Source organism: Pagrus pagrus (assembly GCF_965226575.1).
Source record: "Pagrus pagrus genome assembly, chromosome: 1".
Lineage (NCBI taxonomy): Eukaryota > Metazoa > Chordata > Actinopteri > Spariformes > Sparidae > Pagrus > Pagrus pagrus.
Window position 1 is genome coordinate 21,502,717 of NC_140185.1, and position 12,397 is coordinate 21,515,113.

Genomic DNA, 12,397 nt, shown 5'->3' on the forward strand with positions numbered 1-12,397 from the left:
TGTTCCCACATTAAACTTCTGTCACCTCAGTCAATTTTCAGTCTCTGAAGTATGATATTGTTAGATTTTGGGACATTTTAACCCACAGACATAAAAGTTGGCCACACTAGATAATCAGCAGGTCTGAAACTAAATTTTCAAAGCATATTTCAAAGAATCAAGTTCAAGACATTCATTAATGGAAGTAATAATATTTCACCATTTTTATGCCCCGCACAGCCGTTTAACATTCAATCTACTTAGTGCAAAACCTTAAAGCGACATGACAGGTTCATTATTGTGCAGGTACCACATGATTTTGTGAAACAAAATAATTACAGAGCCAAACTTTTCCACATCTGTGGATCGACAGGTGCGTAGGAGAAGAGCAAGGGTCGACAAAATCAGACCTGCACACGGTCCACCTCACATGCAAGCAGGAGTAAATCTTTAAAGGAGACCTTTTATGCTTGTTGTTTCTTTTCCTTTAATTTTTTTATAGGTTCCTGTGCATGTAAACAGTCTTCTGAAACACCTCGTCAGTAGTACCACCTTTAATTCGGTAACTTTTAATCACACTACGTCACCATGTCACACGTTTGCATAATTTATGCCGAGCAGCTAGTTTGGCACGTATGAATCGATTTAGCACAGCTGCTATGTTATTGATAGCGGTGCTGGGTCAGGCATGTCTGAGCTGACCAATCAGAACAGGCTGTGTATTCAGGAGGGGGGGCCTTAAAGAGAGAGGAGCTAAAACAGAGCATTTCAGACAGAGGGAGAATACAGTGCTGCAGCAATGAACAGTATGACAGAGCTGATCTGTTTTTTGAGCATTAAAGCATGTAAACCTATTCTAGTAGTAACCCAAAATAAAATTACGAAACTGAAAGTGAGCATAACATAGCTTCTTTAATATTTGTTAGTATTTAATATATAAATAATAATATTTTTAAAAGGATACTTATTCCTGATTGCAGGCGAGGTGGGTAGTGTGTGGGAATAATGAAACTTTTTATGTGGCATCAGGCAGATTGGCGTTGATGTTTCAAAGTGGAACCATTGTTGCTGCTGCTGTTGCAGAGACAACTGCATCTTTTTTGTTTTCCTCAGAGAAACAACTACAAACAAAACATGAGTTTATTCGTTCATTTGGTCTCCACTGAAGACATTAAAGCAGATAGAAATTGTGCAAGGCTGCCAGATGTTGTCATCAGTCACTTGCTATTACATTGTGCAATTAACATTTACTTCAAATTGATACGTGCAAACAAACAAAAAAGTATCTGTTGCCAGTTTAATATAGCTTAATTTCCTATAACATTATACAGTAGAGAATATGTAATTGTAGCAAGAATAATTAGAAACATCAGAGTTTTTTTCATCAAAAGCTCAAGGTAAAGCTTTATTGCCATCACGGGACAAGACAGGATTACAGTGAAATGGAGTTGTAGCCCCGTCCAAGTCTACAAACACAGACATTGTATAAATAAGACAGAGAAATTTAAGTAGAATTGAAAAAAAAATAAAATAAAACTAAGGTGGCCCTGAAGGTTACAACATTTCATAAAACACAATAGCATTTCACGAAGCACAAGATTTGACAAAGCACAACATTTCACAAATCGCCACAACATTACTCAAAACATCGTCTGAAAAGGTTGTGTTTTGTGAAATGCTGCATTTTCTGGTATGTTGTTGTTCTGACCTTCAGGGCCACCTTCGTTTTATTTTTATATTTATTTCTAATTTAATTTCTCTGTCGTATCTATAAAGTTTCTGTGTGTGTGGCATGGACGGGGATACAGCTCCATTTAACCGTACAATCCTGTCTTGTATAATGGCAATAAAGCTTTACCTTGAACCTTGTTTTGACCTTCATGGCCACCGTATAAAAACAGAAACAGACCAAGGTAGAATAAGAAAAACACTACAGTAAAAGTAACAATGAAAATAAAAGACGATCTAATTAATTTTGAGGAAACTATACAGCCATGTATATATATACCGTATTTATGTAGGCAGTGCATCTTTACATGTATGTCATCATTCACAAAAAGGCTTAGACTTAATGTCTTGACATAACATGTACTCTGTGAAGTCGAAGTGAAAAGGAATGATGTAGTAATTTAAAAGGAATGAGATATAGCGCTTGCAAGAAAGAGATGTTTTTCACAAAGACACAGTACAAAACTCTGACTTTCTTTAGTTCACCAGTGGCAGCGTGGCCCTGAGCTGTGACCACTCTCTGAATAGAGTCAAGATGTTTGTTGGGGGAACATGTGGAATGACATGTGGATCCTCATCACAGAGAATATTTGTTCACTCAACAACAACAGTAGGCGCCTCCAGATAAAATGTGCGGGTGGCCTGAAGGCGAAGCCGAGCCATCCTGTTAGGCAAATTTTCTCCTCACCAGAGATTCAAACTTGGCTTTCTGCACGCTGTTGCAGTGAAATGTATTCAGCTCTATCTCCTGGCACTCTCTCCACACCGGCTGCAAATGGATTTGTGTAGTAGAAACTCAAAATTGAATTTCTGAGTTTCAGGGTCACCTTACATATTTGGCTTTGATGTATTTGTGCACAGGTGTGCTTATAGGACGGTAGAGGCGGTGCACATGTTTGCCACTAACTGACTTCATTCGTTTGTCCATAAATTCAGATTTGTTTGGATGTTTTTCTCTATTTGCGTCCCCTGCAGTCACACTGTCAGGTCCCATTGTAGTATGGCACATGGTGATGTTTGGTTTTGAAATCTTGGTAATATCTTTCTACTTCACACATCTGGACATTTCCACACTCATTGTATTTGACCCGTTTCAGTGCAGAAACTGCTACAGTGTCATGTCATTGTTACAACAGCTGTTATTTACAGTGCGAAAATATTAATTCTTACATGACACCACAATCCTAGACAGCTGAGTCAAACTCATGCCTTGCAAATATGACATACATAACATGGCCGTTCCTGGTTTTACAAGCTGACAAGGATTGTTTAATTGTTTAATGAACAATGGCTGCTACAGAAGGGATTGTGGGAAACTGATGTATCAAGTAGCATTTGGATGAGTCCCTGAACTCAGACGCGCTGGACACATTCTGTCTCCAAATGGAGACTTCGGAAGATCCGGCTCCTGAACTGGGACACAGCAAGAGACTAATAAGAGTGTGAATTGGAAGCAGAAGAGGGATAGGGAAGAGGCGATGCTTTGACGTTAATGTGTGTTATTAATCTTATCCTGGTTCCTTTGTTTCAGAGTCTGTCCAGTTTAAGGGAAATTTATGAAAAAGACTCACACTCAGACTGTTTTTTCAGAATCCAGAGGCGTTTGGCCCGCTAAGTTGTTGCTGTGAGAGCTTTGAGATGCTAAAACAATAATATTTGTGTCGTCTGTTTTTTTTTTAAATCCTTCACATAGGAATCTTCATGTTTTGTTCACACTAGCATTAAAAAGGAAGTATCTTAAGAATAATTTAAATATTTGATGTGTCTTGGACCTCGGGTGCCAAACGTGATTTCTTCACAAAACATCTTGTGTTGTTTGGTGTTACTTCCATTACAACTCTGACAATGATCGTTTATTTGCTCACATTAGAAGACCTGCAATACGTTTGTTAAACAACTTACGGGACAACCAGAGGTCGAGAGCAAAAGGAGTCTATTAAAAGGGGCAGTGCTTTGTGCTTACGCTTCCTGAGTTACTGCTAGTCGTAACAGCCTTTAAATCACATGCAACTTTGGTGTTTTGGGTCACTCTCACCGCTCTCATAGTCATATTCAGCCACAGCTGGCAGCTGTTTTCTGTGTTGGAGCCTCGAAAATCCACTGGACATTACCTGTTTAGCACCAAGAAACCTAAAAAGGAAAAAGTCATTACTTCACTGAATCTTGTGTTGGTGCGAGACTATGGTGACAGCTGTATTGAAGTCTATGGGAAATGCATGGAGAAACACACTAAAACCCAACATAACTATGTCGTATGACATACACTGCGGACAGAAGCCTTTCCCAAATCAAACTGAGGAACAAACAATGTGTAGCTAAAACTATCAGTCATTAAGCTGCTCTCTGAAGTGTGTATTTTCATTTTGTAGAGGCATTTTGTGGCATTTCTTCATACGACGTACAGATGTTTTTAGTGTGTTTCTCCATTCATCTCCCATAGGCTTCAATCCAGCTGTCACCACATTCTGGCTGGAGACATAATGACCCTTCCTTCTTTTCTAGGTTCCTTGTTCAGCACAAACAGGAGGACAACCAAAAACAGAGCTAAATTACTTAAATATTGGACTTTCAGCAGGTGAGCGAAACAAGCTCACTGTCAACAAGCTCACCATGTCAACTTAACAGGCGATGCAATGTCGACATTGTGTTCACAACTTGTTTCCTCTGCCCCCAAGTGTTAGTTAATGCAGGTTTAAATCAAAGAGTTAATCAGCAGCTACTCTTGAAACAGCCCCTGGCAATAAGCAAGGAGATCATCATCATCGTCATCATCATCCTGTAAATCAACAGCATCTCCAGCGCCAACTCAAAGCATAAAAAATGTGTGTATGATTTTGGAGTGAAACTGCATCTGTGAAAATGGCTCATGGGACTGCTCTCCTTCATCACAAATGATAAGCTCAAGCTCGAGCTAGCCAAGTAGGTTGCACCATGCCAGTTTACAAGTCTGCATTTTTAGGGTTGGAAGCGCTGAAGGCAGTGTCTCTGTCAGGAAATAGTGCAACAGGGAATTGTACTCACACGACCCACAACTGCAGCAGAGCCGGCCAGAGTGAACAAACAAGAACCACTTCATGAAGCGCCACAGAAACATTAATTCTGGACTGGATGCAGCCAGTTGGCCACAAGTTCAGGCCCAACTAACAGGAGCACGATAATGTGGAAATCAGTTGTGAAGATGCTGAAATTTACCATTCCACTTATTAGTTTCTAGACAGAGGTGAAAATAGGTTTACATGGTTCTTTATAGAAGGTGAAAATGATGACAAAATGCAAAACCAGGCTTTTAGCATTTGCTATTTAATGGTGTCACACTGCATAAAGAATTAATTTTGAAATGACGGAGGATGAATCCAGGATTATTTTCATGGGATCAGGGTGAATTTAGTAAATAACAACTGTTGAGATGATGTAGTTATTATGCACATCTTATGAATCCACAGGGGTAATCATATTTATTGTAAATGCAGCTGATTCCAGCTGTATATATCACAGAGAGGCTCGGTTATGTAATTTCGTTTTGCCTAGGGGAAGAGCTGCCCATGTTCAAAAACACTGTCTGTGCTTTACCCAAAAGAATATATTGTAATTGGTATGCTGACGACAACCATTTGATAAATGTAAATGCTGAGAATATTTCATCCAGTTTCCTCACTGTGTCAGCGGTCGATAAAAAGCAAGGTGAGATATTTGGGATTCAGAGGCAGCAACAAAATTATTGAGAGACTCTTCAGGGCCACCACATATCAAAATTAACTATTTATTGAGAACCATTACAGCTAAGGCTGGCATGAAAAGATCAAAAACCTCTGCACTAGTTCAGTGTGGTAGTACTTTCCACCGTCCCTACACTATTAGTCCAAGTCCATACATTCCTACTGAAGATGTAAACGTTCAAAGAATATACAATATAATAAAGATTTTCTTATCTGGGAGAGAGCACACCCCATGTATCAAGGCTGAGTCCCTCCAGCCTGTAGCCTCTGCTGCATGCCTTGTCATCTTCTATAAAAACTGTTATTAAGTGCATAATAAAGGATTAAATAGCCTTAGTAAGGCATCGTTTCTGTATATCCAGCTGCTAACTGTTTATAATTGCATAGTTATCTGCTTATAAATACATAATAAAGTATGTATTGCTCTTAATGATGCAACAACAAAGCTGAAGTGAAGGTTTAATAATGACATAATAGGTAAATTAGTTTCACTCAATACTTGTGTTTGTAATGTTGTTATAACCAATTATAAGAAAGTCATAAGGTTTTTATTAACATTCTCATGTTTTGTCTTAGAATCTAACAATAAACATTTAATAATGCTATTATTAATGCTTATAAATACAGTCTTATCAATGCAAATAAGCATCACATTAGGATTATTTCGGGCTTATTACCTATTAACTAACGCTTATTACAAGGACGTTAATATAAAGTGTTACTGCTGCAGCAAAAATGATGACTTAACTTAAGTGATCATCAAATGACTGAATTTATGGCGACATTATGTAGAAATTGGCATTTTGTGTGATTTTGCACAACCTCACTGTTGTAAATACAAATCACGGGTCTGTATCAGGTTGTCAGACGTCATGTAGGTGTTAACTACAAACAAAACTCATTACATCATAACAACGTTACGTGTTGAAAACTTGTATGCTGAAGTAAACATGTATGTAACGCTGTGATCCTACCCTCTCACTGAAGTCACATAGTGCAGAAACAAGTGGTGGGGGGGCGCTATGCTAATTATCTGCTTGGGTTAAGGCACAAAAAGCACTAGGTTAGGGTGTTAGGGTTTAGTACAAATGTCATGTACCTATCTGTGGTTTGCAAAGACGCTAACTGATTATATTATATCCTGGGGACTGGGCTGAAATAATAGTAAAACTGTCTGATAATGGAGTTAACTCACTTGTTTTCCTCGCTACAGTCCTGTATCACTTTCCACTCTGTGGCATTCCTTTCTGTCTTTCATGCAGTCCTCCACCTCTTTATGGGAGTTAAAAACCCTCCCTGAGAGCCCCTCTTTGTCTCCAACTCTTCAGCATCTCTGTGTGAGTCAGAATGACTCCTCAGCTGTGCCCGTTCACCCATAGCCTGACTTGTCGCACACAGCACAACTCTGGATCCTCCTCATTACGGACAACAGATCGCAGCTCTTACAGAAACACACTTTGAAGGCTCTGCCTGCAGACTGTTTTGCCTGGATAAACACACCTGCCAGTCAAGTGTATTAGGTTATGAGTCTGTCATGGGTCTGTGGTATTACGGCCCTCTGAGACAGCAAACAGCAGCCTGTTTGCTGCACTTCACATGTGCTGAAACAAAACACATGGCGCTCTGTGTTTAGTCACTGTAACGATCAACAGGAAAACTTCTGAGTGTTGGTTTTAGCAAGCAAAGGTTTCCCACTTTGCCCGATCCCAGCAGTAGTCATACATCTTCCTTGATAGACACATTTTATTTATTTAAAAGATAACATAAAATTTAAACTGGAAAGTCGCCAGTGTTGTGGATGCCCATCCCCTGTGGGGCTTGGCTTGGGCAAGAAGAAGGCAACAGAGCGGATGCTTTTGACGTTTCAGCTGAGTGAGTTGCGGGGTTAGTCACAGTGATGGTTTGGCAGGAGTGTAATGAAGTCAGCTGGCATGCGTTAGGGAATGATGTGAAGGAGGGATATATGGTTTCCTGAGAGAGGGTAAACAAACAGCAGGTGGAATGGAAAATTGGACTCGCAGTGAACAAAACGAAAGCTAGTGGGATTTGTCTCATTCGTGTCTCATTCACGAACATGTGAAAAATAGCCGAGTGCAATCCTGCTTTTCGACTGGAACGACAGTGTGTGGCACCCTCTAGCTATGTCGGACTGTATTAAGGTAAGCTGTGCTCCCACTACACGTTCACAGTAAGAGATTTTACAGCCAACCCACACTGTTGTCACTTTCAGACATCTAATGCCTTTTAGTTTGAGTCGGTTCTGAGTTCATGCTGATTTGTAGCAACAGGACGGAGCATGAAGTCATATCAACTGACATAATGCACATTCAGCAAGTACTCTCTATAACGACACACTGAAGCGATCAAAATTACTACAGACAATGGTCTGCTTAACATACAATATGGTCACGTCACATTATAATGAAAGTTACTGAATTAATGTAGTGATTCTAACCCAACCACAATGTTTTCCTAAACCTCACCAAAGAGTTTTGGTGCCTAAACCAGACAAACCAAACCAAATCATACGGCGAAGGTCTGTTTAGTGTGTCGCTGTTACGCTGCAACGGTCTTGTTGTTTTGGGAGATGCTGACAAACGACTTTTTGAGTCGTTCTGGTGTGTGTTGAAAAAATCTAATTCCTGTGACTCACACCAAGGCATCCTGCGCTGTATCACACCATATCGTTTTATTAACATTTACAAATTGTATCTTGTGTCTCAGCACAACAGTCAGGTGTCTTATTAAACACTGAAACCGATTTTACTGCTCATAGTCGACATAAAGGCTGGGCTCAGACCACAGGAGTATCGGGCTGATGTAACCCATATGCCCCTCCTGACAGCTGGAGGAGAAATCTTGGTGGAGAGCTTGGTCTGTCGTGAAGGTTGGCCCTGATTATCTGTTAATGTGAGGGGTGTACAGATCCAGTCTTAAACCTCAGCATACTACTGTTGTTAGATTATAAATCCGACAGCTAAAATGTCACCTCCTATTCTCATTGAATAGGAGTAATCTTAATAATATTCTGTAGTGTGTGGTGCGCCATTATTTTCAAGTCTTGCGGTGTGTGCAGGTTAAAGATGAGAGTGAAGAACATCTGTGAATTTTCGTCTTATGTGCTTGACGCAACCCGATTTCACAGTCGGTGAGGATCTTAAAAGTCTTGTGATGTGAGCCCAGCTGAAGAGATCCCATCCGAAAGCACTTCCAGGGTGCAAAATCACATCCCGGAGTTAATATGAAGTTACTGAAGCTTCAGCAGTTCAGCATAGGCGAATAAGTATATATATTTCAAAGTTACAACCTGTTTATTACAAAAATCCTCTAAATCCTTTAAGGACTGAAAATTTGTGCCTTTCCTTTCGCCTACAGCGCTCACACGGTCCTTTCTTGACAGCTCATGATCCCCAGATAAAATGAGTAGTTTAGATCCTAAAACTATGCTGATATTTACTTATCACAAATTCCTGTTGTTGGCCCACTTTGTTTTCACACCACAGACGAGCTGCACCACAGTTTGTTTGAACTGCACCAACCACGTTTGGCGTAAAGTCACCCTTTGTATTAACGCCAGACCTGCACAACCTAGAAGTGTTTGTTGTTTCCCTTCATTTCATTTATTCAGTCCATTCTGTATTTTGTTTAGTGAGGTCCCTCCCTGATTATGCAGGAATAAATGAGCCAAGTTTGTAGCTCAGTTTTGGTTTATGATCCCTAAAACAGGAAAAAAGATGACACTACATGTGACCTGGTTTACCAAAGAGTTGACGACTACTTATTGCAATTTTGCTGGACCCCCCTGACATGTGGTAAAGGTCAGCGAGCTGCTGTTTTCGTGGAACAGAGACACTGCCGGCAATTTGCCTGAACCACAGTACCTGACCACAGTTTGCCATGGAAGTACCATTGTGTTGACGAGCAGCCACCTGTCACTTAGTTTTAAGGTTAAAGTGTCAAACCCAAGAATACATAATTGTACACTTCAGGTCTGGAAATTATGTTATTCATGGATGAAATTGCAAGAAACTAGCCTCCATCTCCAACATGTTATCTTGACTAAAGCATTTCTTTTGATTGTGCAAAGAGAAGTGGATTTTTTTTCTCCATCACCTGTTAAAATGCTGTGCTTCAGGCTGCACTTCAGGGGAAAGCAGTGGGAAGAATGAGATCCGCCGCAGGCAGCCAGTGTTTTTTAGACAAAGATGTTGAGCGAGAGCTGCTGGAAACTCAGTGATGTATAAATGGAAGTAAATAGATCTGTTTGATCAAAATGAAGGGATCAATTTATTTACTCAATTGTAATTAGAAAGCTTAAAGTAGGGGTAAATTGACAGATACACAACGTTTGTCAAGATTAATTGGCACAAATAAAAGCTTACTGACTAGTCGACCGTGTACTTGTGCCAGCAAGATGCAGCAACACTCATCTCCAGCCAACTGGGCAGTCAGGTTCTTACAGGTGAGACAAACAAACACCTGCTGGGATTTCAAGATTGAGCCGGCTGTCTACTCCACCTGCCAACCTTCTCACAGCTTCCTCCCTCTTCTTCACTCCTGCCGTTGACACTGAATCACGAGGAGTGAATAATGTAATCTTCACAGTTAATGAACTATAGCCATTCAGTCTCAGTGTTTGAATCCATGCTGAGCTTTGATAGTCTTTTTAAAAGAGGTGCTTTTCTCATTCCTTCCCTTTGGTCTTCTGTGTAATTGGATGTCCATGTTCCTCCCACTGGTCGCCACTCTTCTGGCAGTGCCTCTGTTGTGCCAGTCAAGGGCCACCTCCCGTGGTGGCGGCCCTCTCCATGTTGTGATGACCCACGGCTAGAGATGCTCCTCCGGAGGTCTCCAGCGAATAACAGAGCTTATTCTCTGTGTCGTGCCAGGCGCTAACACTGGGAGCTGAGTGAACAGAGCACAAACAGATAAGCACAGCAGGTAGAAGAGAGGAGACGCAGAGAGAGTAAGGGGCACTTTGACAGAGGGAGATATTGGTGCCCACAAGACAGGAGAGCATGGACTGGATTAGGGAGGACAGTGTGGGGAGGTGTTTGAGAGAGAGCCTGAAGCAGCAGAGGAAACCGCAGATCACATCTGTAGGTAAATAATCACAACATCCCTGTCCTCTCTTTTTCTGCCATGCTTAAGTTTTATACTTTACAGTAAAAGTGTGGCAGGCAGCTTCTACCTCTTTGCCTCTTGTGGCCATACCCTTTCCTTCCAGTTTCATCAAGTTAGTTTAGTGTTAAGAATAAAAAAATATAGGCAGTACCAGTCTCAGTTTCAAGATCATTCTCTCTTTTAAATACAAACCCCGACTAAATACCTTAATGTCACCTAATAGCACTTAAGTCTTATCAAGCCTGTGTTGTAAATTGCTGTAAAATTTTGAATAACAGGCGTGGGATTGGGGAGGAGAGAGTGGGCTGCATGTGTGGAGAGAGAGACAACAGTTTTATGAAGGCTATTCCTCTGATGAGCACTTACAATCAGTTGTTATAAATTATATAATTACCACGTGAGTGAAACTAACGGCGTGTTGGCAGAGACACTGCAAGTAGGAAGACGGTCGACAAGAATAACAATTATAAAAAGAACATGGAGCAAGGAACTACACTTGTGCTGGTAATTAATTATGAAACAGGCTTAGCATTATGCTTGGTGATTATTAACTAAATGATCTCAGATTATGTATGCAGTTACTCCAAAATAACATAGAGAGAACAAGAGGGAGAGAGTTTGAGCGATGGGAGCAGTACTGCAAGCCTCTTGTTTACACTCGGAGCCATGGGAGGTACCCAGTATGATACCAAACACAGCACAGTAGGTGCTGCATCTGGAAGTAATCCACATTTATTGAACCACCCATGACCTGACATTATATTGTTACATCAGCAGAGCATGTACTTATTAAGGACTGGTTTTAACAGGCTTTTTTTTTTTTTTTTAAATGAGACAAGTAGTGAAATTAAGCTCAGCCCTTACCAACCCGAGCACCAGAATGACTGAAACTGTGGTGTCTGTAAACCATGGGTATTTTAAATTTGTAAAACAACATTTCATACCTGTCATTAGGGTTGGGAAATGTCTGTCGAAACCGGCATATGACGATGTCAACAGTGAAATATTGTGATGGATGTGTATTTCTGAATTTGAAGCAGTGTGTTCCCTCAATGTTGCTGTAAGACAGGAGTTGCTCATTAGCTCACCGGTGTAGTCAACGCCATTTCCCACTGTCACTCAAACTGAACTCACCCAGCAGAGAAAACTGTCTCCTGTCACCACCGACATACGTCCCCGTGCAGGATTTGAGCATCGCGCGTCACATTTCCGTAACTTAGCTGTGTTCAGCCTCAGAAGGTTAAAACCATTTCCTGGCTAGCTACACTGAGGAAGCTGGGCTAAGAAAACACAAATAATGGCATGATTGAGAACGTTTATCAGCCCTACGCTACATACTGTATCATATCAACATGTCTACGATACATGTATGAATACGTTGAAACTTTATGGTTTTGTCATGACAACGATGTTGTTAACTTCTTGTTAGGTTTAGAAGCAGCAACTACTTGGTAAGGGTTAGAAAAACAACTTAACTTAAAGAACTTATCCACCTTCATGTTTTGGAAAAAGATAGTGAGTGGACCTTGAGTTGGGGGTTGTTGTGTCAAATGATTATTGTAGTATAGTACAGTAGATGGTGTACTTGCTGTAAGAGATGATACAGAACGTGATATAACAATGAAAATCAGACAGAATCTCTCGAACAAAACAGTCAAATCTACACCGAAATGCATCAATCAAAGGCCACAGCCAGAATGAATGAACACTGGAGCAGCTAACATTACCTAATGTCAACAATCAGCTGCTTAATTTATGTAGATTACATCGTAATTAGCTCAAAATCACTAACTGGGTTAGCCAGTTAGCAGCTTCCCCCAGCCCGATGGGAGATGGCCATCATGTCCTCT

At 40.6% G+C, this 12,397-nt stretch overlaps 1 protein-coding gene across 3 annotated transcripts in view; it reads left to right on the forward strand.

The window, feature by feature from the left end:
• syt7b (synaptotagmin VIIb) overlaps window positions 1-12,397 on the forward strand; it is a 111,264-nt gene that overhangs the window by 34,121 nt on the left and 64,746 nt on the right. The gene's annotated exons all lie outside the window — the stretch shown is intronic.